The sequence below is a fragment of the Strix aluco genome, chromosome 2 (genome assembly GCF_031877795.1).
Source record: "Strix aluco isolate bStrAlu1 chromosome 2, bStrAlu1.hap1, whole genome shotgun sequence".
Taxonomy (NCBI): Eukaryota; Metazoa; Chordata; class Aves; order Strigiformes; family Strigidae; genus Strix; species Strix aluco.
This window is the reverse complement of record NC_133932.1, coordinates 40,183,770-40,207,931: the sequence shown is the minus strand read 5'-3', so window position 1 is coordinate 40,207,931 and position 24,162 is coordinate 40,183,770.

Below are 24,162 nucleotides of genomic sequence, written 5' to 3'. Positions count from 1 at the left end.
GAAGCAGCCCCGTGCCGCCTTCAGAGCCATCCCGGCCCTCGCAGGAGGCCTTGCTGGCTCACTGCCCAGCTGCCTCAGCCAGTGCCCACCAGCCAGCACATCTCCCCAGCTGGGGAGCTGGCATGGGAACTTCAGATTACAGGGAGCATCTTACGCGTGGCAGCGCCTGTCGTCTGGGAGGGACAGGAGGGACATGCTGGCCAGACTGCTCCAGACTCGAAAACCCTCCAGGCTTTATTTACAACTACTCCTTCTCGGCAGAGAGATGCCGAACCAACGTGGATGTTGTCAGACTCCACGGATTTGAAAGAAATGACACAAAGACATTGATGAACGCAAGCAAAGAATGGTCCCTTGTCACACAACTTCCTTGACACTTCCGAGTGTGTGTCAAGAAGGTGGATCATGCCAGCAGAGCTGCACTGCTTTACGTGTGCAGGAACGAAGCACTGCACCTTTCAAAAATGCAACTAAATTCCAGAAAAGTATTGGCCTGCTCTTGGCATACAGCTGCATACCTCATAAACCTGTCAAGGTCAGGAAGGAAAGAGAAAATAATTTCTAAAACAAAAACGCAGACGGGCAGCGGACAGGAGCATTGAATTACTCCACTGCATTTTTATTCACAGCTGGCAGAGAGATGCTGAACCAACTTGCTGAGTCCGAGCGGGGAACACCCGCTGCAGCTCTTTGGTCGCTGCAAGTACTTGTATGCAGCACACAGCAGAATACCCTTTCTTATCACTCGGGCTCACACAGGACTAGCTTGCAGTTTCCAACAGCTTAAGAACTCCAGATCAGCTACATAAGATATGGCTTTCTTGCACCTCCTCCTGCAGATCAGCTCTCTCTGGACCGATGCAAACACACCCTTTTCCGTCCGTCCGTCATGAATGGAGTTTTGAAACCAGCTTTTCCCAAAGCTCCAAATACTGAAACGGCCTCTCTTCTTTCGACACTTCAGCCCTGTGTGATGTCTGATGGGGTCAAGCTCCTTTCAGAAGGGAAAACACAAGTGCCAGCCACCACCGGGGAAAGAAATGGCATGGCTGATCTGCAGGTCTTGCAATGGTTGCACGGGAGTCAGCAGAGCACGGACATTCAGGTGCGACTCTCCCAGCTGGCACCTGAAGTGTTTCAGAGGCAACGCCACCTTTTCTTCACGGCCAAAGCCTCACTTGATACCTGCAGCAAGTGCTGCCCTAAGTAATTTGACTTGTTTAGGCAACTGCATGACAGAATCCCTTGGGAGACGGTCCTGAAGGGTATAGAGGTCCAGGAAGGCTGGACACTCTTTAAGAAGGAAGTCTTAATGGCTGTCCCCAGGTGCTGTAAGAGAAGCCGGCGACACAGAACGCCACCCTGGCTAAACAGGGAGCTGTGGCTGCAACTCAGGGAGAAAAGGAGAGTTTACAGCCTTTGGAAGAAGCGGCTAGCCACTCACAATGTTTCAAAGACACTCTGAGGCTATGCAGGGCGGAAATCAGGAGCTCTAAAGCCCAGATAGAAATGAATCGGGCTTCAGCAGTCAATGACAACAAGAAATGTTTCTGTAAGCACGTCAACAGCAAAAGACAGACCAGGGAGAGCCTCCATCCCCTGCTAGACACAGGAGGAAACATGGCAACGAGTGATGAGGAAAAGGCTGACGTGCTTAATGCCTGCTTCGCCTCAGTCTTTAATTACAAGACCAGTTGTACTGAGGGAATCCAGCCTCCTCAGCCGGAAGACAGAGACTGGGAGAACGACCCTCCCACAATCCAGGAGGAGACAGTCACTGACCTGCTGCATCACATAGACACACACAAGTCTATGGCACTGGACGGGATACACCCGAGGGTGCTGAAGGTGTTGGCTGGGGTGCTCGCCAAGCCGCTTTCCAGCATTTACCAGCAGTCCTGGCTGACCGGGGAGGTCCCGACAGATTGGAAATTGGCCAATGTGACGCCCATCTATAAGAAGGGTCAGAAGGATGATCCGGGAAATTACAGGCCTGTCAGCTTGACGTCGGTGCCCGCGAAGCTGATGGAGCAGCTCATCCTGAGAACCATCTTACAACACGTGCGGGACAACCAGATGATCAGGCCCAGTCAGCATGGGTTTATGAAAGGCAGGTCCTGCTTGACAAACCTGATCTCCTTCTACAACAGGGCGACCTGCTTATTGGATGAGGGAAAAGCTGTGGATGTTGTCTACCTTGACTTAGTAAGGCCTTTGACACCGTTTCCCACAGCATTCTCCTGGCGAAAGGGGCTGCTCGTGGCTTGGATGGGCACACGCTTTGCTGGGTAAAAAACTGGCTGGATGGCCGGGCCCAAAGAGTTGTGGTGAACGGAGTTAAATCCGGTTGGCGGCCGGTCACGAGTGGTGTCCCCCAGGGCTCGGTTTTGGGGCCACTCCTGTTTAACATCTTTATTGATGATCTAGAGGAGGGGATCAAGTGCACCCTCAGTAAGTTTGCAGACGACACCAAGTTGGGTGGGAGTGTTGATCTGCTCGAGGATAGGGAGGCTCTGCAGAGAGACCTGGACAGGCTGGAGCGATGGCCTAAGGCCAACTGTAGGAGTTTCAATAAGGCCAAATGCCGGGTTCAGCACTTCGGCCACAACAACCCCCAGCAGCGCTACAGGCTTGGGGAGGAGTGGCTGGAGAGCTGTCAGTCAGAGAGGGACCTGGGGGTGTTGATTGACAGCCGGCTGAATGAGCCAGCAGTGTGCCCAGGTGGCCAAGAAGGCCAATGGCATCCTGGCTTGTATCAGAAATAGTGTGGCCAGCAGGGACAGGGAAGTGATCTTACCCTGTACTCGGCACTGGTGAGGCCGCACCTCGATTACTGGGTTCAGTTTTGCGCCCCTCACTACAAAAAGGACATTGAATGACTCGGGCGTGTCCAAAGAAGGGCAGTGAAGCTGGTGAAGGGTCTGGAGCACAGGTCGTATGAGGACTCAGCAGAGCACGGACATTCAGGTGCGACTCTCCCAGCTGGCACCTGAAGTGTTTCAGAGGCAACGCCACCTTTTCTTCATGGCCAAAGCCTCACTTGACACCCGCAGCAAGTGCTGCCCTAAGTAATTAAACTCCCAACTGCTCGGAGCTCTGCACTATGGCAAAACTGAGGGGACTGAGAAAAAAAAACCCTACATCATTTTGGGGAAAAAGAAAACCCCTATGTACTCGAAAGGGAGAAACGTCAGATGTCGAGACCTCAGTGTGGTCTTCCTCACCGTTTCCCTGCCATTCATTTACCTGCCTCTGTGGCTAACTGAGAACTGCCGACCAGCATTCGGTCCGGAGTTAATAACCGGAGTCGATGGTGCTGTTGTACACGCAGCTCTCTCTTTGCTAGTGCTTGATACAGACTCAGAGCCTCTGCTAACACATTGCAATACAACGTTGTGCCCCATTCTCTCTTCCGTTGCACGGATGTCCCAAGGTATACTGCAACCAAAACACTTCATAAATAGAGGATTCTTTAAATGCCGTTAGGAAATGACTGCCGGCATCCCAGCCGTCTGCAAACAAAGCCGCCTCAAATCTGAGCACTGACAGAGTGATTTGTTTGTAATCGGACTGAACGGCCGATGTGTGCCTATTGCCCTTGCCTTTGCTGGAATACGTTGTACGGGCTGTCGGCAGTCCTTAGCATTTCTTCACGTGCCCTTCTTTCTAAAATGTCTTACGCTTTCTTTACAGAAATAAAGCATCAAATGTGTATCTGGCTAGTCTCAGTATTTGGATGAGTCCCTTCCCTTCCATCTTCCTCTCCCCTTCTCTGTGTTTCACCTCTCTCTCTCTCTGACATTTTACCGACACTGACAGTGCCCATAACTTGGGTTAATCACAGGTTGTCCCATGACATAAGGACACACAGCTCTTTCACCTTTCTCCTTTGAAGATCCATTTTTTGTGCATTATTTACCTTTCTTTTCAGAGTTGCTCATTGCTTTTGAAGAGGAAAAGATCCTTTCTGTGTATAATGTTAACCTATTTACATTCAATAAACAGCATGAAATCATATTACACTAATGATCAGTTTCCCAGATTAATGACAATTAAAAACAAAACCATGCTTTGTGCCTGATAAGACAAAGTGTAAGCCTCTGTTACTGTGTTAAAAGGCCACGACTGTAGCAGTTGCAGACGTTTGTAGCTACAGCAGTTACAGAGCTGCTGGCTACCATCCTCTGAGGTCCAGAGGACACCAGGCTTCATCTGAAGGCTTTCTAACAATGTAACACTCTTTGAGATGCCACTCCATTAAAACAGGACTTGTTCAGCAATAGGTTTCTTAATGAAAACCCAAGGCTGGAAACTTGTTCCTCGCTGGCAAAGTGAAAAGCAACACGAGGCGAGGCTGTCCAAAGCCTGGCTGCTGCACTTGAAGAAAACACCCCTTGAGTTTCAATGGGCAGACAGGACACGTTTTTGCAAGCCTGCTCCACAACATAGCACAACACAACACAACACAACAGGTCTGTGTCCAAAGAGCATTAACACCGTCACGAGGACAACCACTCACAAGTCAGGCAATGCCCAAGTGAAGGCTACCGGCTGCCCTCATGGCTGGCTCTGTCATTCATGGCCACAGACTCTCTGTCCCGGCACTCACAGAGGACGAGACTGGCTTCTCACTCAGACAGCACATAGCCAACATGTCAGGTCACGTCATAGCTCGTCGTGTCCCCGCATGGCTGCTTATCTACCCAACAGACAGTATCTTAGTATCTATTCTCTGTGTATGGAGAAAGACTCGTAGGAGATGTGATGGCAGGAGGCTGTCTTCGCCACAGAGAACACAAAACAGCTGAGTTTAAATTGCATTTTTTGTGCCACAAGATGTTCCTTTCCTTCCTGAGGACACCAGAATTTCATCAGAGCACTAATCTTGGTGAAAAGATATTTCTACTGACCTCGCATGACATGGATCTGTCACATCACATCATCAGCGTAATGTTGCCTGAAAAGAGGAAGGGAGGCAACCGTAAGAAGTATCAGCTGCTCATTCCACATTTGTTGGTAAGTCAGACCCCTTGCAGTCAGAGTCCACCTTCCTCTCCCACATCTCCAGCACCCTGCAAGGTACATCCTGGCAAATATAACTTGTCATTACCAGACACTATAATTGGGGGCTGTTATCTTCCCACCTTTAGAGAACCAGCCATTAGGAACAGAACAGGGGGCTGAAAGGAGAATTCCTGAACAGTGAGAAGGGCACACACCAAACATTTCCAGGTGGGGACAGCAAAACAGTTACTTCAGTTTTCTTGACAGTATTGGCTTCAGCCATAAACACAGCTCATTATCTACCAAGGTTTGTGCAGATGCCTTGGATAACTGAACAAGTCACACAGTCACCTATTTGCTATTGTATGCTATTACAAGCATGTCTGAGATGCTGCTCATTCGTCTGCTCACGGTGAGGTGATTACCCACCTCTTATCTCCAGATTTTTGTTGCATTTCCTGAAAAGATGAAGGCTGCATCTAGATTTATAAATACACAAACAGAACTCTAATGACTGAGCTGTAGTAAATGTCTCAAGACATTGTCAATTCCAGAAAAGAGATTGTTGTCTCATAGTAATTCAGAAGTAAAATCAACATTTCTTACTGAAAAACATGGGTGTTTCCATGCAAGTCATTTTCTCCCTACCAATAATCTCAAGGAACTAGACTAGGAACTGAAAAGGGGGAAAAAAATGTTACTCTTTTAACAGACTTTATGCAAGAAAATCCTGTGGTAGAACTTTTTTTTATATAAAGTGCTTCTCAAAAAGCTCAGGGATGGCGACATCTGAGAGATCACTGAAGAACCGTCACCTTGTTTCAAAGCCATTTCAAGACTGGGGCGAGCATTGGATCCCATTTGTCTGTTTCCAAGAAATTTAATGATGGGAATTGGGATCATAACACAGTAGCCGAAACATAAACGTTCAAGCCGTAATTTGATATTTGAGTCTTTGATATTAATGATAAACCTAGGGGTGCCCAGTCCCCTGAGTCTGAGAACCACAAGTGTGGAAACAGTGACTTTCCATTCGCGGACACTGAAATTGTAAGGGTCCAGCTGCATCAGCGGAATGTTCACAAGTCCACAGGGCCTGATGGGCTTCATCCCAGAGTACTGAAGGAGGCAGCAGATATTATGGCAGAACCCCTCTCGGTCATCTACCAAACGTCTGGGGAGTCTGGGGAGGTCCGTGCTGACTGGAAGCTGGCCAGTGCCATTCCAACCTACAAGAAGGGCACGAGGGAAGAGCTGGGGAACTACAGAGCTGTTAGTCTAACTGCAGATCCTGGAAAAACTATGGAGAAGATCATACTGGGTGCTACTGATAGGCATTTATGGAATAATACAATCATCAGGCACAGCCAACAGGGATTCACAAAGGGAAAGGGCTGTTCAACTAATCTGATACCCTTCTACCATATCCTTCCACCTGCCTAGCGGATGAAGGGAAGGCAGGAGATGTAGTTCTGGATTTTAGTAAGGCTTTTGATCAGCATCCTTCTGGGTAAGATGTCCAACTGTGAGATGAGCCAGTACATGGTGTGCTGGCTCAAGAACTTGCTGAAGGGCAGGGCTCAAAGGGTTGTACTGAATGGCTGGTATAGTAATACAAAGTAAATGAAGTTTTCCCATTTTTAACACCTTTTACAGACGATGTTTACATGTTCTTCTGCAGCCACTGAGGAAGGTGAAGCTTATCAGAATGCATGAATCGTAGTGGATGCAGGGAAGGTGGTGGACATAGGTTTTCTGCATTTTAGTAAGGCTCACATGTGAGCAAGAACACAGAACTTTCCCAGAGGCTAATCTGAAACCGCATTACGTCCTAGAAGAAGCAGTAATTATACAAGGATTTTCCACCTGCTGTTTATGACAAGATGTGCAGTAGTTTGCTATTAAAAACAGAAAAAAGATAGAGCACATCTAATATAAGAAACCTGTAGGATTTTTTTCCTCTAGGAAACCTTCACTGGGTTACAAATCTGAAACTAAACACTTGCACCAGCACTCAGGAAATATGTCATTCAACCAAAACCAGAAACAACTGTCATCAGCAAAGGGTGTCCATGAGGGAATGATATTTCCTAGAAATATACTAAGATGCACGTGGATTAGTTTAATCTAATGAAGATGTAAACAAACCGAAGGACAGAGCTTTGAACGAAGGAAGTAGGATGCACAGAAAGTGTTTAAGGGAAACTTCTCTGCTAGTGAAAATCCTTAAGATTGTGCCTTTATAAAAAACTCAGGCTTGCAAGAAGCAGGGGTGTGACTTTTTCCTGATGCTAGAGGATCTTTCATTTTGCCAGTGGGATTCACAGCCATCTGCTGACCAGCAGAGGCGTTTTGAAATTCAGGTACACTGGGCTTCATGTTCCAAAATGCTCCATGCTGCCTGTCAACTTCTTGTCCCCTCCCCACCATGCTGCTTCTCCCACTGAGCCTGTCTGTCTCAGGCCTACCCTGTCCATACCATCTTCAGATGCAACATTCTCCCTCAATTCCATTTCTCTCATGGTGACTTCCCTTTTTCAGCCACGGAAGTGACTCCCCGCTGGTTGCTTTCTAGTCGCCTGAACATACAAGAGCTTTCAGGAGTGCTTGAGAAAAGAGCTCCAAGCGCTCTCTTGTAGCACTAAGTGCCACGGACTCATCTGCAGCTACCTGCTGATGTGCTGCAGCACATTACAGGGGCCTTGGACCACCAACCACGAAGACCACTGCCCTCTTGATTAATGCCACAGTTTTGCCTGGGCAGCAGGCTAGGGTGCTGCAAGGCAGGGGATCGGAGCGTGGGAAAGGGAAGGCATTTATTTAACACACCTATTCCCAAGATGACATAAGGATGCCACCCAACCACACACCAATACCTGGGAAGCAGAAAGCATTCCCCTAAAAGACACAGCCCTAATGGGGCTTCTGAGTCTTGCAATTGCAACTCCTAAACAGCTAGCAGCAGTACTAGCAGAACATTGTGCTTAGCAACACATTAAGAAAGGAATTACTCCTTTTAAAGCTCATAGTACCATACTTTCAAAGACAAACAGCACACAAATCAAAGCACCACAATGCATAGTGCAAGTAAGCATTTGCTTTTAGTTTGTTCCTTTGATGAGATTGCATTGGATCATTTGCTTTTACCAATTACGTTTTTCTTGCATGTTTTTAAAATGCGTAGCATCAGAAAATTCTGGATGGTTAGAAGAGATATGTAATGAGTAAAATATCGTTTCTTCATTCTCATTTCAAACACATGCTGTAAGTTATGCTTACAGAAAATAACACTATAAAAGTCCAAGTAATATTAATCAAATTAAAGCTTCCTATTTATTCATTTATCAGATGTCATAACAGTAATGCTTTGGCTCATTTGAGTGGGTAAGCCACTGCAGTGGGTGCTATGCAAACTTACTAGCACTGGGAAATTATCCTCCCTTGATGCAGGTCTTAAACATTGAGTACAGACAAGAAACATTTAGGGCATTTAACAGTGGCAGCTGGTCAAGATTAACCCTAAAATCGACTGTGTACATTGTCACATCACACAGCTCATCCGACAAATCAGTCTCTGAGGAAGCCAGCGTGGACCTGCCATACAGCCGCTCCAGTTCGGGACTGAGCAAACGCCCTGCTCAGCTGCTGAACAGACCAACGGCAGCTCCGCACAGGTGCGGGAGCAGCAATTCCAGCTCCGCGCTTTGTTCCAGGGGCTGGGCTAAGCTGCTTGCACCGCTCGGTGCCCTACTCCTGTTCTCACTCATGATCGCAGTATGATTTTGCAGTACCGTGACGATTCCAAAAAGACAGAATCTGCTTTGGCAGACCATTTGTAGCTACGGAAATAGCAATGTCTCTAACAATTCACTCAGAAATTTTTTAACAATTGTTGAGTGGGCATTCAGCTCTTCAAAGAAGTTCTAGCAAGTCACTGCAGGTAACATTAAAACAACTCTCAGGAAAAACAAAGTCATTAAAACCTCTGCTGGGGCCAAGCATCCGTCATCTGGCCAACACAAAAGCTGCCGTACTGATTAGCCCAAGAGTCCATCCAATCCACCGCTCCGTTCCCTGGGGTTCCCAGCAGCGAGTGCGTAGGAAGAGAGCAAGAACAAGAGCAGCACACGCCGATCCTTCCTCCAGTACCTGGCCACACACAGCTTAGGAACTAAGTCAGGAAAATTAAATACCACAGTTCTACTGATTTTGTATTCAACAGTTTAGGTAGATGTGAAGGATTAAAAGGTTTACAACAGTTTAAAGGAAAAACTGAGAGAGGAGGCCTGCAGTTTCAGCTGCATTGGTATTCACAGGTTTTACTGCCTCTGCTCAAGCAGCGGAGGTTCTGCACAGCCCGCACAGACTGCCACCTCTCCAGTTATGCCAAATCCACTTCAAGCATTTGCTTTTTAATCAACAAATGATTGGAGTTGCTCTGTTTATTCTCTGTCTTGTTAAGAGCTCCTGTGCTGTATCTGAACAATGAAAGCCTACAGCTCTTTCAAATTTAGGGTTGTATTTCTGAACCACTTGTTTCAGCACTCCCCACATTTCCTATTACAAGTCACAGAAATTACTATACTGCCAATCACAGAATCATCTAGGTTGGAAAGGACCTTGAAGATCATCTAGTCCAACTGTTAACCCAGCACTGACAGTTCCCAACTACACCATATCCCTAAGCGCTATGTCAACCCGCCTCTTAAACACCTCCAGGGATGGGGACTCCACCACCTCCCTGGGCAGCCCATTCCAACGCCTAGCGACCCGTTCTGTAAAGAAACGCTTCCTAATATCCAGTCTAAACCTTCCCTGGAGCAACTTGAGGCCATTACCTCTTGTCTTATCGCTCATTACTTGGTTAAAGAGGCTCATCCCCAGCTCTCTGCAACCTCCTTGCAGGTAGTTGTAGAGGGCGATGAGGTCTCCCCTCAGCCTCCTCTTCTCCAGACTAAACAACCCCAGTTCCCTCAGCCACTCCTCATACGACTTGTGCTCCAGACCCTTCACCAGCTTCGTTGCCCTTCTCTGGACATGCTCCAGTCATTCAATGTCCTTTTTGTAGTGAGGGGCCCAAAACTGAACACAGTATTCTAGGTGCGGCCTCACCAGTGCTGAGTCCAGGGTTAAGATCCCTTCCCTGTTTTCCAATTAAAACAATTAATTTCTAGCTCTAACTACAACTAGGGCAAAATACAAAACAAAACAAGCTAAAACAGCATACTGCATCTGCAAGGCTTTTTTTTTATTTGTAAAAAAAAAAAAAAGAAACCTTCAGTTTAAATAGATCTAAAAATACACCTTCAGTACACTGTGTACTGAGAAGTCAGGAAAAACAATAACAATTTTGCTGGTAACTTACTAGTTCTAGATTCCACAGCCTTGCATCGCTTTGAGAGAACACACAGACAAAGTGGAATCAATACTTTTTCAATACGTCTCTGTAAGTAACATTTAGACCTCAAAGTGAGGTATTAGACGATGCCTCAAGAGTCTGCTGTAATTCATATATGCCTTTGTTTCTCTTAACTTTCCTAATCAGGATCACCTAAAATACGTATTTTACTATAAAAGATAGTACATTCATATTTTACCTTTTAAGAGAAATCCGTGTGGATGCGAAGACAAACTCTCTTTTCATTTTCTATTTGTAAAGCAGAATATATGGCATTACCCAGAAGCCAAATAAGTTAAAACTGAAGTATTATGTTTCCCATATACCAATTTCCTACTTGAATTATTAGAGGAAAAATAATGCACTTTTAGTACACACTACTTGTTGTATACAAAAAGATAATTCTGCTTTTCAACAATTGATATGGTGGCTAAGAAAAGCCGTTATTACATTTGACCTGTTTAGTACATTTCAAATAAGGGAGCTCCTAATGTTTACACTAACCGACAGAACACTAAACTACAATTCTACATTCAACGTACTACTAACACTAAAAGACAGAAATTTCACAAGGCTTAAATTTGGGCTGATTCTAGGGGAATGGCAAGGAAAAATAAAAACAAATGCCCGAAATTCTTGGGAATTTCTTCAACGCTTTTGTTCTCTGATACACTGTCATGTAAATCGTCAGCTCACCACTGCTCGTGAGAATCTCTATCACCATTCCTTCCAATTAGCCTTTCGTATAACATTTCCCAATTCTTTTGATAGTAGTTTTTTACTATAATGTGTGAAAGCACCTTTCTATCTGCTGTTTCTTAAGCCTTCATTTTTGCTGCCTTGTAAGTTCATATGACGGGCTACATTCCCTTCACTGAGCTTGCGTTTTGAGGAAGCGTCATCTCTCTTTGTTTACACTGAGTCTCCCAGCATCAATCATTGCTTTACTTTCCCCTCACCCTTAAATTCACTGTAGGTCCCAAAGGTAAACCACCTGAAGGAACGGAATGTCCACTTCCTGTGGTCCATCCACCCACGGGTGAAGAGTTGGTTTCGCGTTGTGGAGTTTGCAGAAATGCTTATGCTTTTTAGACTAGCTTTTTTTTTTTGTTGTTAACCAGAGCAAAACAGGTGCCCTCATCCCTCGAGTGTCCTGGAAATAACAGTCCAGCTGGGATGAGGATGAGACCATTTCATAACCCAGGTAAAAGGAACAACTGACAGTGCAAGAAGGATGCCAAATCCCATCTACATAATTCTTGCTGTGAGGTACTGGCATTTCTGTCAACCGAGACATCAAAACTTGTGAGGTGTTTGCATGTGGCCACTACAGTCTAGGAAACATTGGACACTTACAAATAATTGCTATTAAAGGCTCTGTGTGTCTGTGGACTATCAATGATGCTGGATTTCAGGAGAAAGAAAAAAAAATACTGATTATTGTATACTGACTTTTTGTAATCTTGTACAATTGTAACGCAGCACGAGTGGGGATGGGAAAGAGGAATATTCTGGTTTATTTCCTAGACTGTTATAAAAAGAAATTTGTGTTAGGAAGGCACAAATGTAACAAGTATCACGCTGTATCTAAAGGTATCAGTGTTTGTCCTGTCTAAGAATTCTTAAATTACAACTGCAGCTTCATTTAAACTTCTGGGTTATGCTTGAACTAAACTCCAGAAAAGTATTGGCCTGCTCTTGGCATACAGCTGCATACCTCATAAACCTGTCAAGGTCAGGAAGGAAAGAGAAAATAATTTCTAAAAGAAAACGCACACGGGCAGCGGACAGGAGCATCTTTCCTGGTCATAACCCGCTAGGAAGCCCAATCCCCAGGTGAGTTTCCTTGTGCAGATCCAATCCTTCCAAACGACCTGACGTGTACAGGAAGCATCCATCCCACGGCTCAAGGCACAGCTGTGTGTTCCTGTGACGTGACAACAGACACAAGCCTGCACACTAGAAGAAGAGAAAGCTGAGGCTTGGAGATGACCTGGGCCAAGGACACCTTGCCCACACGTGTGCAAAATCTGATTTGTTTCACTGGGCCAGACTAGCATCTCCCTGGGATTGCAGGCAGATCAAGAAGAAGCTGTCTCTGGCGAATCACCGAGGAACTGGATGGGAGATGATCTCACCCGTGGGATGTTCTCCTCATTGTTTGTGAAGGGAGTAAGCCAGGATACTGAGAAATACTGTGTTTAAAATAAAAAATAAATTTAAAAAAAGCTGAATTGTTTACACACAGCCCAAATGTTTGGAAACAGGGAAGTCCTACCCAGGAAGGCAAAAGGAAAGGCACAGTTAGATTTCCAGGTCTCTAGGTGTGGACTAAAATTGGTTTAATAAATGAATCCACTGATCCTAGATGTATTGAGTGCAGGCCTTATTGCTGTTACAAACCACCTGACAAGAAGATTACTCACAACCTATTGTGGAGACAAAGGGAACGGAACTATCTGAATGCTTTTAGACACTGCAACGTACCCTCCAGCCTGAAGAAGAAGATGAGAAATCAGGATTAAGTGACCACTTCATTGCTAGCCACAGATTACTCAGGTTACTCATTTTCCATGCTGCTGCAGAACTGGGTAAGCAGGACTCAGACTGTCAAGTTCACCAGAACGCTGGGAAAAACATAATACTCATATGTGTTTACATATATATCATCACATGAAACTATTCTCAAAATCCATCCATCAATTTACATGCTCTGACATCTTGCTTGTATTGAGCGCTCTGAAATTCTCATCAGCTTTTCAAATATTCTCTCCTCCTGCAGTAGCAGGCAAAGCTTACTACAATTCATTTAAAGGCATTTAAAGATAAGGCGGGTTTAATATTATTTGGCGCGCTCTAACTCTTCAATCAGATCGCGTCTCCTCACTAATTTATTATAGAAGCTTCTAAAAGAGAAGTTCTACCTATGCAAGTAATTGCCATGTAAATTATTATAAAATCCCAAAATTCTTGGGAATTTCTTCAACGCTTTTGTTCTGTGATACACTGACATGTAAAATCGTCAGCTCACCACTGCTCGTGAGAATCTCTATCACCATGTGAAAACACAAACAGTGATAATCCTCTGAGAGGAACAGCAGACCGCTACTAAGAAGAAACTGTTTCCACCACATGTAAACCACAGCAAATCTCTTAGCTTCTCTCTACTTCAGCTCCCAGCATACACAGGGACAGCCCCTCCTCTTGCCTCAAGAGGTTATCTCAAGGAAAAAATATATCAAGGATCATGAGGCTCACTGACATTATGGATATACCAGACACATCACCAATATGCACACATTATGTCAAATTGCTAAAGTTATCCATTTATTTTCTGTGGCAAACGGGGTCCCTTCTTTCTTGGTTTGCACATAACATTAGGTGGGTCAGGAAGCCTTTCCATTAGAAACTAACCAATACTTTTTTCCCATTTTTATCATGGAAATGACCCTTTATAAGTCCTTTTCCTAACAACTTTGCCAAGTTACCTATCACAGGGAAAGTTTTCCACGGTACTCACACTGATGTTTTGGGACATATTTTAGTTAAAGTTTCTGAAAAGAGCAAGGAAAAAAAACCACCACATTCCTCTTACTTTGTCACAGGTGTAACAATTCCCATGTTCACAAATTCATATGCAAGTTGTAGGACAGGGACTTCAAACTTAAAGAGGATAGGGAGCATTTTCTATCAGGGAATATCTTTTTGCAGACGCTGTTAAAATTTATCTGGTTAAAACCACATTTTAAGCTTGTGGAGGAAGGCATAGCTCACACAAGTTTCATAAAGACTTGCTAGAGCTACCAAATACATGAAGACAGAAATTTCACAAGGCTTAAATTTGGGCTGATTCCAGGGGAATGGGAAGGAAAAATAAAAACAAGCCACAAAATAAAATAAATACAAAATGAAAAACAACTTATGTGCAAAACATACTGGGCAACCTGATCTATAAGAATCAATGGTCATGCCACTTATAATACATCCAAATCAACTCATTCCATCTGTTCTCACCCTTACCAGAAGGGAGGGTCTTTCAAGACTTCCATAAGCATCTGTGTCATCCCTTAAGCAACGAAATTCAGGTTTCTGGAACAGCTGAAACGATTTGCTTCACAAAAAGAAGGAACATTACGGACCCAAACGAATAATTCATTTGATGACTTTCTTGTCTAAGTCAATACTGGAAATGGTTTAAAAGTTCATTAAATTGGTAGATTGAGAGAGCAAGGCACTGAAAGCTAAGACTAATACCCTGGGGTATCAATATAGAAACAATTCCATTCAGGACGTTTCACAAAATTTAGAAAACTTGCTTTGATATTTAGACTTCTGTCGGGTCTATTAATCGCAATCATCCAAAAACAAAGTTAACTGAGGAAGCATTGGGGCCCTTGTTCCATTTAGTTATGGAGAACTGTGGGGAGAAAAATGAAGGTGGTATTCAGTGTGTGCCCCATTCCTTCTGTTCCTTCATACTCAGAAACACCAGCCTCGCCGGATCTTTTTTCTGAGCTAATGCAAGTACTCTTACGCTTTGCTCTCAGAGAACATGAAAAACTGCACTAGCACGGGTCACGAAACCTCACTTCAAAATATCACGGGTAATGGTTGCAAGCCTTAAATACTATTCTGCTGTTTTCACCTTGGCTGACTGCTCTCCTTCGGTAAGTAGGTAACCTGTCTTTTTTTCCTTTCCTTTTGCTCACAGCTTCTCCCCACCTCCAGGAGGTCTCCAGACACACATACACTTACATACTTGCAGTCTTTTAGCGTGGCAGGTGTAGCAGTACTTTGGCAAAGTAGTCACTCTGTCCTTAGTGCTCTACTAGAATAAAAGGGTGAAGAACTACTGTACTGGGGGTTTGAAAAGGGACTCTAAGGCTGAAATAATCAGAGCTGTGAAAAATTATCTGGCTTTGCTAGAGCTTGAGGCAATTATTTTGTGTTTCAGCCATCATGGCTGCAACAATCGTGCTGTTCAAACTCACTCTAGTATAAAACCTCCTCGGGTCCATTCAGTATAGATTTCGTTCCAGTCCAGAACTACCACAAACCTTGGAAAGCCTACTTTGATTTTCAAGCTTGTCATTAAAATCTGCCCCCATAAACATGTGCACATCAATTTCATACGATTTGAGTTTTCATCGAAGACTGAGAACTACCAGCCTTCGGCAGATTTCCACATGTGCAGGGGTGCACATGTCCATGTGTGTGAGGGAATTAACCGTTTAAATTTGTGTCTGGAAGGACACTAAAAGGACTCCCCCATCCATTGGGCAAGACAGAATTTTTCATGAGGACAAAGAGCCCAGCTTAAACTGCTTTCAATGCACAGATTCAGCTCCTCCAGTAATATAAACTGATGTGGCTCTGCTCTGCTGAAGGAAAAAGAATTGTCATTATATGGTTCGGTTCAGTTCAGTTTGGCTCTGCTTCCTTCTTAGTTTCCCTCAAACTCAACACTTTGATACAATGTTTTGTTACAACGGTTAGAGGAAAAAAAAAAAAAAGGTCTCAGGTAGCCAAGGAGTTGCGATAAAGGAGCACAGTCCCTGAGCACATTAAAGCATACTCTTCCTCTGCTAGAATCACTGGACACCTTTTCAGCCAAAGTCCACCAAGAAGCGTATTTGATAAAATTTCTGGTTGTTTCTAGAGAATCCTGGACTTTTCCAGGACCACACAGCATTTCATTATGACATTGTCACGATCACGACTGCTCAACTCTTTCTACAGATTGTCTCACGCTGATCTGCCATCTACATTTCTTTCTACGATAGGGTTTCAAAACATAGTTGGAGTAGTCAGCCTCTACTACTGAAAAATCATACTATTGCAGTGCAACAAAATCCACAGGCAGAAAGCCAAAATTATGCTGTACTATGCTGCGGATTTATGAATCTACATCCTCAGACTCCAGGAGGTATTAACCAGAGGTACAGCAGTAGTAAGTTGGGTGGATCAACACTTTGGGATTCCTTAAATAATAACAGAAAACTTGTAATGTATTAATTGTCAATGCAAAGAATACGGTCACGGTCCCTTAATTTAAGGGTGCAGAAATTTTATAATACAACAGGAATTGGCATCTGGCTAATTCACAAACATTTGCTTGACTGCTGACTCTGACCAACTGAAAGATTCTCCGTATTTTGAGGGAGCCATGAATTCATCCCATTTTCTTTTCCACTATCCATATTCACCGGTAAACAAAGAAAATCATACCACAGGGAGTATAATATCAGAGGTATTTTCCACTGCTATTTTAAGATACTCTTTCAAAAGAGCAAGTTTCTCTCTATCCTATGTAGCTTTTAAAGAGAACCACAAGCTGCTTACGTCTACTAGGTCCTTCAAAACTAAACAGAGAAACCCACTGGGAGGCAAAGAGAAATCTTTCTAAACCACAAAACAGACTGTTAATTGTCACTGGCCTCCTGCTTATTCCCTCCTACCCCTTGAGACAGGATATTGCATAATCCTTCTGCTGTTACTCTTTTGCCTAAAAACTGCTATTTGGGTACACATGGTAGTATTACAGTAGAAGAAAACACCTCGTGATCTCATAAAAGAATGACTGAATTCTTTAACCCCAGGAACCCAAACATAGCACCCTTTTAAGACCTCATACATGTATTTTTAGTGCCTTCCTTCCCAAAATGATGTTCAAGTATCTGCTTACAATACTGAAAGAAGAATATCTTGCTATGTATTTTACCCTTTATGATTTACAGGTCTTTTGATTTTCCGCCCCAAAACAAAAAAATAAGTGGAAAGACAACAGTGGGGGATCTTACAATGACAGCAAAGCTCAAGAATATTTGCAGTAACGGAAAGAAAGCTTTCAGCCTTCTCTCACGTAATTTATGCACTAATAACTGAGCATTACTTCATCACTGTCCTCAAGCATAATTGTCAGAAGACATTTGCATAGTTATCTAACAAAAAATTCTGTTTGGCAATCAACTTGAGAGAGTCTTCTATGTATAGGAACATATACGTATTCATTCTTCTTGAATAAAGCTACAGCTTCCATACTATACAGACTAATGCGGAACTTCTGAGTGTCTGTCATCGTCTTCACCCATGTCGTGTTTGCGCTCTCTTCCCTCTGAAGTCCAAGGGATACGATTTAGCCACCTGGGGCATGCAGTAGACCCCCAGCGCGTTCTCTGCTCTCCATCACAGCATCTTCACCTGACGCAGTGAGACAACAGGAGGGACGGAGCACTCGGAAGCCAAAACGGGAAAACCACTCTGTCGTTTTGCCTCTGGCTTCAGCTTGCACTTACGCAAGTGAAAAGTATCTCCCCTGTAAAACCAGTGACAACAGTAAGACAAGCAGCTCTGCTCCATTTAGTGATCCCTGCCTTGTTTCCAGTTATTCTGTCATTTGAATTCCCCATTAAAAAAAGTCACATCCCCGGCTATGTGAGGCTGCCACATGGTGACATGTTATTCTGTCCCTCTTGTCCTTCCTCTGCTCCTCAAATGTCACAATGAAAAACTTCAATCTCGTCTCATTCCCTCACCATTAACAAGAGCCAGAAGGTCAAAAGGAGGATTTTTAAGAATGTCAAAAATAAAGGCAGTTTCAAAAAAGCCCAAGTTTACACCTCAGGTGTCGTCTACTTCCAAGCAGAATCATAAGGATTGTATCCAGTCAGAAGGCAAGAGTACCAAATGAAACCTGGATTACTTCTAGCTTTTGAGCACAGAGCAATCAAAAAACCACATACTACACACAGTACTTACAATAAACTATTCCACTATAAACAGCTTGTGCAATTCAAACTTCTCTCTTTTTTGTTAATTCACGGCCACTGGAGATGGTCAATTAAAACCACCCACAATCTCACTGGAAGCTGAAGGATGTGGACAATGAACACAAATCCTTTAGAACACTTCTTTTCCCTTGCTTTCCTCAAAACCCAACTTTACTCTGAAAAATGACTACACTAGAAACAGCGGTAGCAATCACCAGCATTATCCTCACTAACTAGTGAGAAGGCTTCTGCAGGTAGTAATGGTTCATGTCTTCCATCAAGCCTAAAGCCTAACACTTAATTGCTTTTACTGCCAAACACAGTCTTAATCATACTTGGCAACACGGTGTGGCAAGCTAACGTTAAAACACTTGCACAAAATTAATCAGAAGTGAGTTCATCATTTCAATTCTGATATAAACAATATTACATTAATTAAACACTTAACTGAGAACGTGCACTTTCAAAACTCCTGTCCCCCAAATCATTCCGACATGTTTCTGCTCCCTTCCACAATAGCAATGAAATGTCATCAGCAAGGTCATGGTTCAAAGTGATTTCAGGGCTGACTGCAAATCAATGCCAAATCACAGATTGTGTCTTTAAAAAAAAAAAATTAAAAAAAAAAAATCTTAAGTTTTGATCAAGAGGGACTCGTACCTTAGCACGGGATGACGCTGTTTAAACAATTCCCTTAAAGATTCTCCCAGTCATAACCAAAACAAACCCCTGCCTAAAGACATCCAGGAAAACCAGGAAACCCAAAGGAATATTATTTCTAGTGTGAAATGCTGACAGCCCAAATACTGGGAGAATGCGCAGTTACATTCACCCAAATGGCCTCCGTTCAGGTTCTGCGCTTAGAAAAGCCAAAGCCAGACAAACGTACACTAATGAAAGCACAGCGTTTACAAAGGTACCAGCAGCACCATGGCGTGCAGAATTCCTCCTACCCTGGTCTTTCAGGGCACTCCTTACTCACCCCAGCACCAGCCAGATGACACTTGTGTTTGCACACGTTACTCGTACTTCCCCACCCTTCTTTGCTGCCATCATCACTTCACAGCAGAAACAGAAAATACCAAGGAGGTATAGCCTTCTCCCTTATTAGTTTTCTGTCTTACCTAATAAATCATTATTCTCCAGTGCATTCACGATTTTTCTGCTCCTGACTGCATCCTACTTACCCATATTGCTCTAACAGCAAGGGTTTCAAAACCAGACAGGCTTAAAAACTGTCCCATTAAAAACCTAGCTATGCCTTCATTATTTTTTCCCCTCTAAAACTTGAACACTGGTAATAACAATGGAGAGGGCTCTAATCTAGATACAGATGCCAACAGTTAACGGACACTTTTACTACTATATTGTCTTCATCTACTTTAGTCTACTACATATTTTATCCAGAGACCAAAGGGATAGAAGTACTCCTGAAGAGAAGTATATACCTGTACTCTAACTCCAGAGCATGACAAAAGTCAAAGAACCTGTTTTCTAGTTGGCAGCCGCGAAAAATTGGACAGAAACAACAGCTAGTGTAGAAAAAGCTGTTAGAAAAAGTGCCTTCTGCAATGCAACGTATCGCTGCAGGCAGACTTATTGCAATTTTTGACCATTAATCTCCAAGGTAAAACCCAAATATGCTTTGACACAAACATGGGCTTCGAGAATACTCGCTTTCATCGTATTCCAGTCTGCTGGATTACTTTACACAACGCGAAGATTCCCCATTCCCAGCACAAATCTCACGTTCTCACCTGTCCACATCAACACACTCGATAATGCAATCAGTACTATTGCTACACTAATGCCTACAGTGAATGAATGCTAATTCCTACATCAGGTCTTTATTTAACTGAATGGATGACTCGTGCTTCTCTTAGCCTTCTGAAGTCACAGTGCATATAAACACCTGGCAGCCTTGGCATCATTAGCCTATTTATTACCTTTAGCAGGTTTAATATTGCGAGAATGGGAATTCAGTTCCTCGTTTCCTCCATTTTTCTCTTCCCCAACCCACCATGCACTAGGGATTTTGTGCCAAGATTCAGGAAAAGGAATGACGTTTCACAAGGAATATTAAGTACATCTCTTCCTAAGTCTGACCTTCTCTAGAGTTCTGCAATGGCCCCAGAAATAAGGAGACAAGCTCAGATTCAACTCATACAGTTGCTCAAAAAGCCATCAACTGTGCCATGTACTAACTGCAAATGAAAAAGAAAATCTCCAAATGACAAATGGCTTGCTTTCAAACAGTGCCTTCTCCCAGAAGTCTGTCTAATAGCAGAATCCTTGGAAACAGTGTTCCCATGGCCATGGATATTTGCTTCCATGGTATTCAGACAGTACCTTGCAAGTTCTGTACCACACATCTAAAAAAACATTTCCTTGAAGCTCCACTCTCCTCTTCAACCCTTGGAAATGCGCTGGTGCTGTACACAATTCCTGCATTGGCCCCATCCCTCTAATACATTAGATAAAAACTTTGACACACTCATGCTGCAAACATGTTTTCCTCCTATCTGCTGACACACTGCTACTTTCACAGTTTGCGAGGCTGTACAGGTAAAACGTAGTCGTCTAATCCAAAAGTTACCACAGTACTGATGGAGAGAGACTAGTAAATTCAGCTGCATTCCGATCACAAGTTATCCCCACACAAAATGCAATCACTCCTAGCAGCATTCTCCCTCACATGAAATCACTGTGGGGAAAGGCAATTTCTCACCAAACAAAAAGCTGACAAATTCGCCTGGAACCAAGAGAGAGAGCAACTGAAAAGAGAACTTACTTATCAACAACGAGGGATGTCCCAGAGAATTTAAATGTTCCAGAGATGCACTGAAGTGAAGAGGCTGTGCAACTCTCTTAAAAATAAATAAATAAAATGCTCATTTAAGGAGATTCCTGTTAATACTCATTTGTGGAATACAGTACAAACCACAATGGAATTTTGGGTCATTTCTGATATCCAATTTTGTTTCTAAGCAATACAAAAAGCACACCCAGAGAAAAGTTACAGTGAAAATAAAAAGGTACAGATTAATTGAATTAGGAAGAAATTTCAGTGCAGGCTGAGGTAAAGATTAAAAAAAAAAAAAAAACCAAGCAAATTCAGTTCCTGAGCAATTGATTCTGCTCTCAAGCTGTGCCACAGCATATGGAAAGCCACACAGAATGGGGCCACTCAGTCACATCCAGGACAGACCAAGATACAAGCTTAAAAAGACCTTTTTTTACAATAGAGACAGACTGTTTGGAACAGGAAGAAGGCAGAAGGCTTCCTTAGCATACATGGCATGTATATGTTCATTGGTATACGTTGTATGTATATGTTGATATGGTCTTTCTATAGAGATAGATAAGAAAAGCTACTCTAAATATCCAAAAAGAAATACTCACCTATCAGCTTCCTGCGCCTACCACAAACATACCTCCTACCTACCGCCCTTGTTCTCAAACCCACGCTGTTCTTTAAGGTCGAACCTTTCAGCCGGTCTTACCTATTCGGCTTTCCTAAGTTTCCAGGCTCTGGGACAACACATCAGCACGCTCATCCCTGGCAGAAAGGAAGTTTGGGTCGAAGGCAGAGTAAATTCAGTAGGCAAGGCAATAGCAATAGAGCACCGGGAAACAAAGCGCTCGGTCACAGAGCAATCCTGCGCTGCAGCTGGCTTCAGCCATCGCTTTATCAAACAGATTCCCTGGCTCCCTCCCCACCCTGCAGCACCAAAGGTCTCACTCACAGACAGCAGTTAATCATCAGATATGAAACTTGTCTCTCTTGGTAAGGAGATTTAGACGAGACAACATTATGTAATAACATGTTTTGTAGATAGGCAAACAACTCCATGACTGCAACATCACACTGAAAATCATTTAGTAAGAGCCTTCATAGGTACTGTTATTCCACTCTAAAATAATACAGCTACAACCCACAATTCATACGGCATTTTGGTTAAATAAGCATTTCTCCATCCCAAAAGAACTTCAACTACCATGAAATCTATAAAAGTCAAAACATGCTAGTAGGTATTTCTTAACCGTAAACACAGTGCTGAAGACAGCTTAGAAACATGAACACGTTAAATCACTCCAAATGTCTGAACACACCAATTTTCTCTGGAAAGCATACCCACGCGCCCCCAGCCTTACAAACCACATTCCTCAAACCGGACTCAGATCTACATACAGCAACTCTCACTGCAACTCTCACCTTCCAGATCTTCACTGTAATTGCTTAGATGCAAAACAGAAGCACAGACACCCCTGGATCTAATGGCATTTGGGGAAGAAGAACAGAACATGTATGAAGAAAACAGATATGAAGAAAAGAACCTATGTGGAGAGTGTGCTCTCAGAGATGGCACAGCTTTCCTGAGTATATGCATAATAGAGGCAATAAGGGTTCATTATGATCACCTGTTCCAGCCTCTCCTACGTAGAGCCCATAAGATTTCCCTCCCCATAGAAGTCCTGTTAGAAATAGAAAAAACATCCTTGGCTTAAAATTTTTTAATGATGAAAAAGCTTTATGAACTTGTTAGTCTAATGAGTGCTGCTATTTTTAAAAAATGCACCCTCTGTCTAGTCTCAGGATGTCCAACTTCAAATTTCCAACACTGGATCTTGTTAAATCTTTTCTCTCTTGGGTAAATATGCTGTTCCTCACCTTGACATTTCTAGGCAAGGATCCAACCGCTTCTTTTGTCCTTTTGGAGCCACTCAAGACAACATATGCTCTGAGCGGTTTTACAGCCCGGGCCTTTTCAATGTTTTTTATACTGCAGTGGGCTGCACCTTGCACACAGATCTTTCACCTGAAGTGCACACAGCAAAACAGTAACACTTGTGCACCTCACAGGTAATATTCCCACCTCCTCCTCTATCTTCTCACATTCATGTCAAGGGCTACTCCCTGGCTGACTGCTTGTCAACCCTCCCAAGCCTTTCCAAAAATCACTAACCCTGGGGCACAGAATCCCCTCACTCACCACTCCTTGTGGTACGACTCCACACCGGCTACGCTGAAGTGCATATGGGCTAGCTGCGCTCGGGAACTATGAAGTGACCCCACGGCTTTTATAGAAGTGGTGCTCAGCCTCCACCATTTACTCCTTTCTTTGTACGGTCCTATAATAAAATGGAAGTATAATAAGTAGACTGTGTTTTCCAAAGCAAAATCCTGGAGGAAAACTCTAGCTAGCACACAGCTGAGAGCCGATCTTCACCTGAGCACACAGAGCCACTCACCTGCTCGGTGACGAAGAGGACAACGCAGCGCCCGTTCCTTATCAGCCCTTTCTGCCGAACGATAGCCACAGACCGCGTCACTGACGGGCAAGAACCGCCACCTTCAATTTGCATAGTAGCGTACGCTATAAAGCATTAAAAAATAAAACTCAACCAAACACACAACCACCTCCCGGCCACAAGCACCCGCTCTCCGGAGGCGGGGGGGGGGGGGTGCGGAGCCGGGACCGCGCCGCAAGCTCCCCCCTCCTCCGCTCCCTCGACTCCTTCTCACAGGCGCAGAAAAACAAAACAAACAACCCCCACACACACACAAAAACCAAACCACAAACCCCAGCTGCTATTAGGAAAGGGGGACTTACCAGGACCCTCGCCAGGAGAAGAAGAATGCGCACAAGCAGCAGCATCCCCGCCGCGGCGCTGGCTGAGGGCTGCGCCCGTCAACTCCGCAGCTCGGCGCAGCCGGGAGGTGAAGTCCCGCTCCCGCCGCCGCGGGGCTCCGCTGCGGGCTCAGCGCGGAGCGCACACGCCGCCCCCAGCGCGCACGGACCCACGGACACACGCGCGGACCCACACGCAGAGTCACGCACGGGCGGGCCGGCCCTGACGCCCGCAGGGGCCGCCCTGCGGCAGCCGGCCTCGCCCCTTCCCCGCCCGCAGCCCCGCTCGGGGAGGGCCGGAGCCGCCCGCCCGTGGTTCACCGCCCGGCCGTCCCCGCCGGGGGAGCCGCCTCCACCG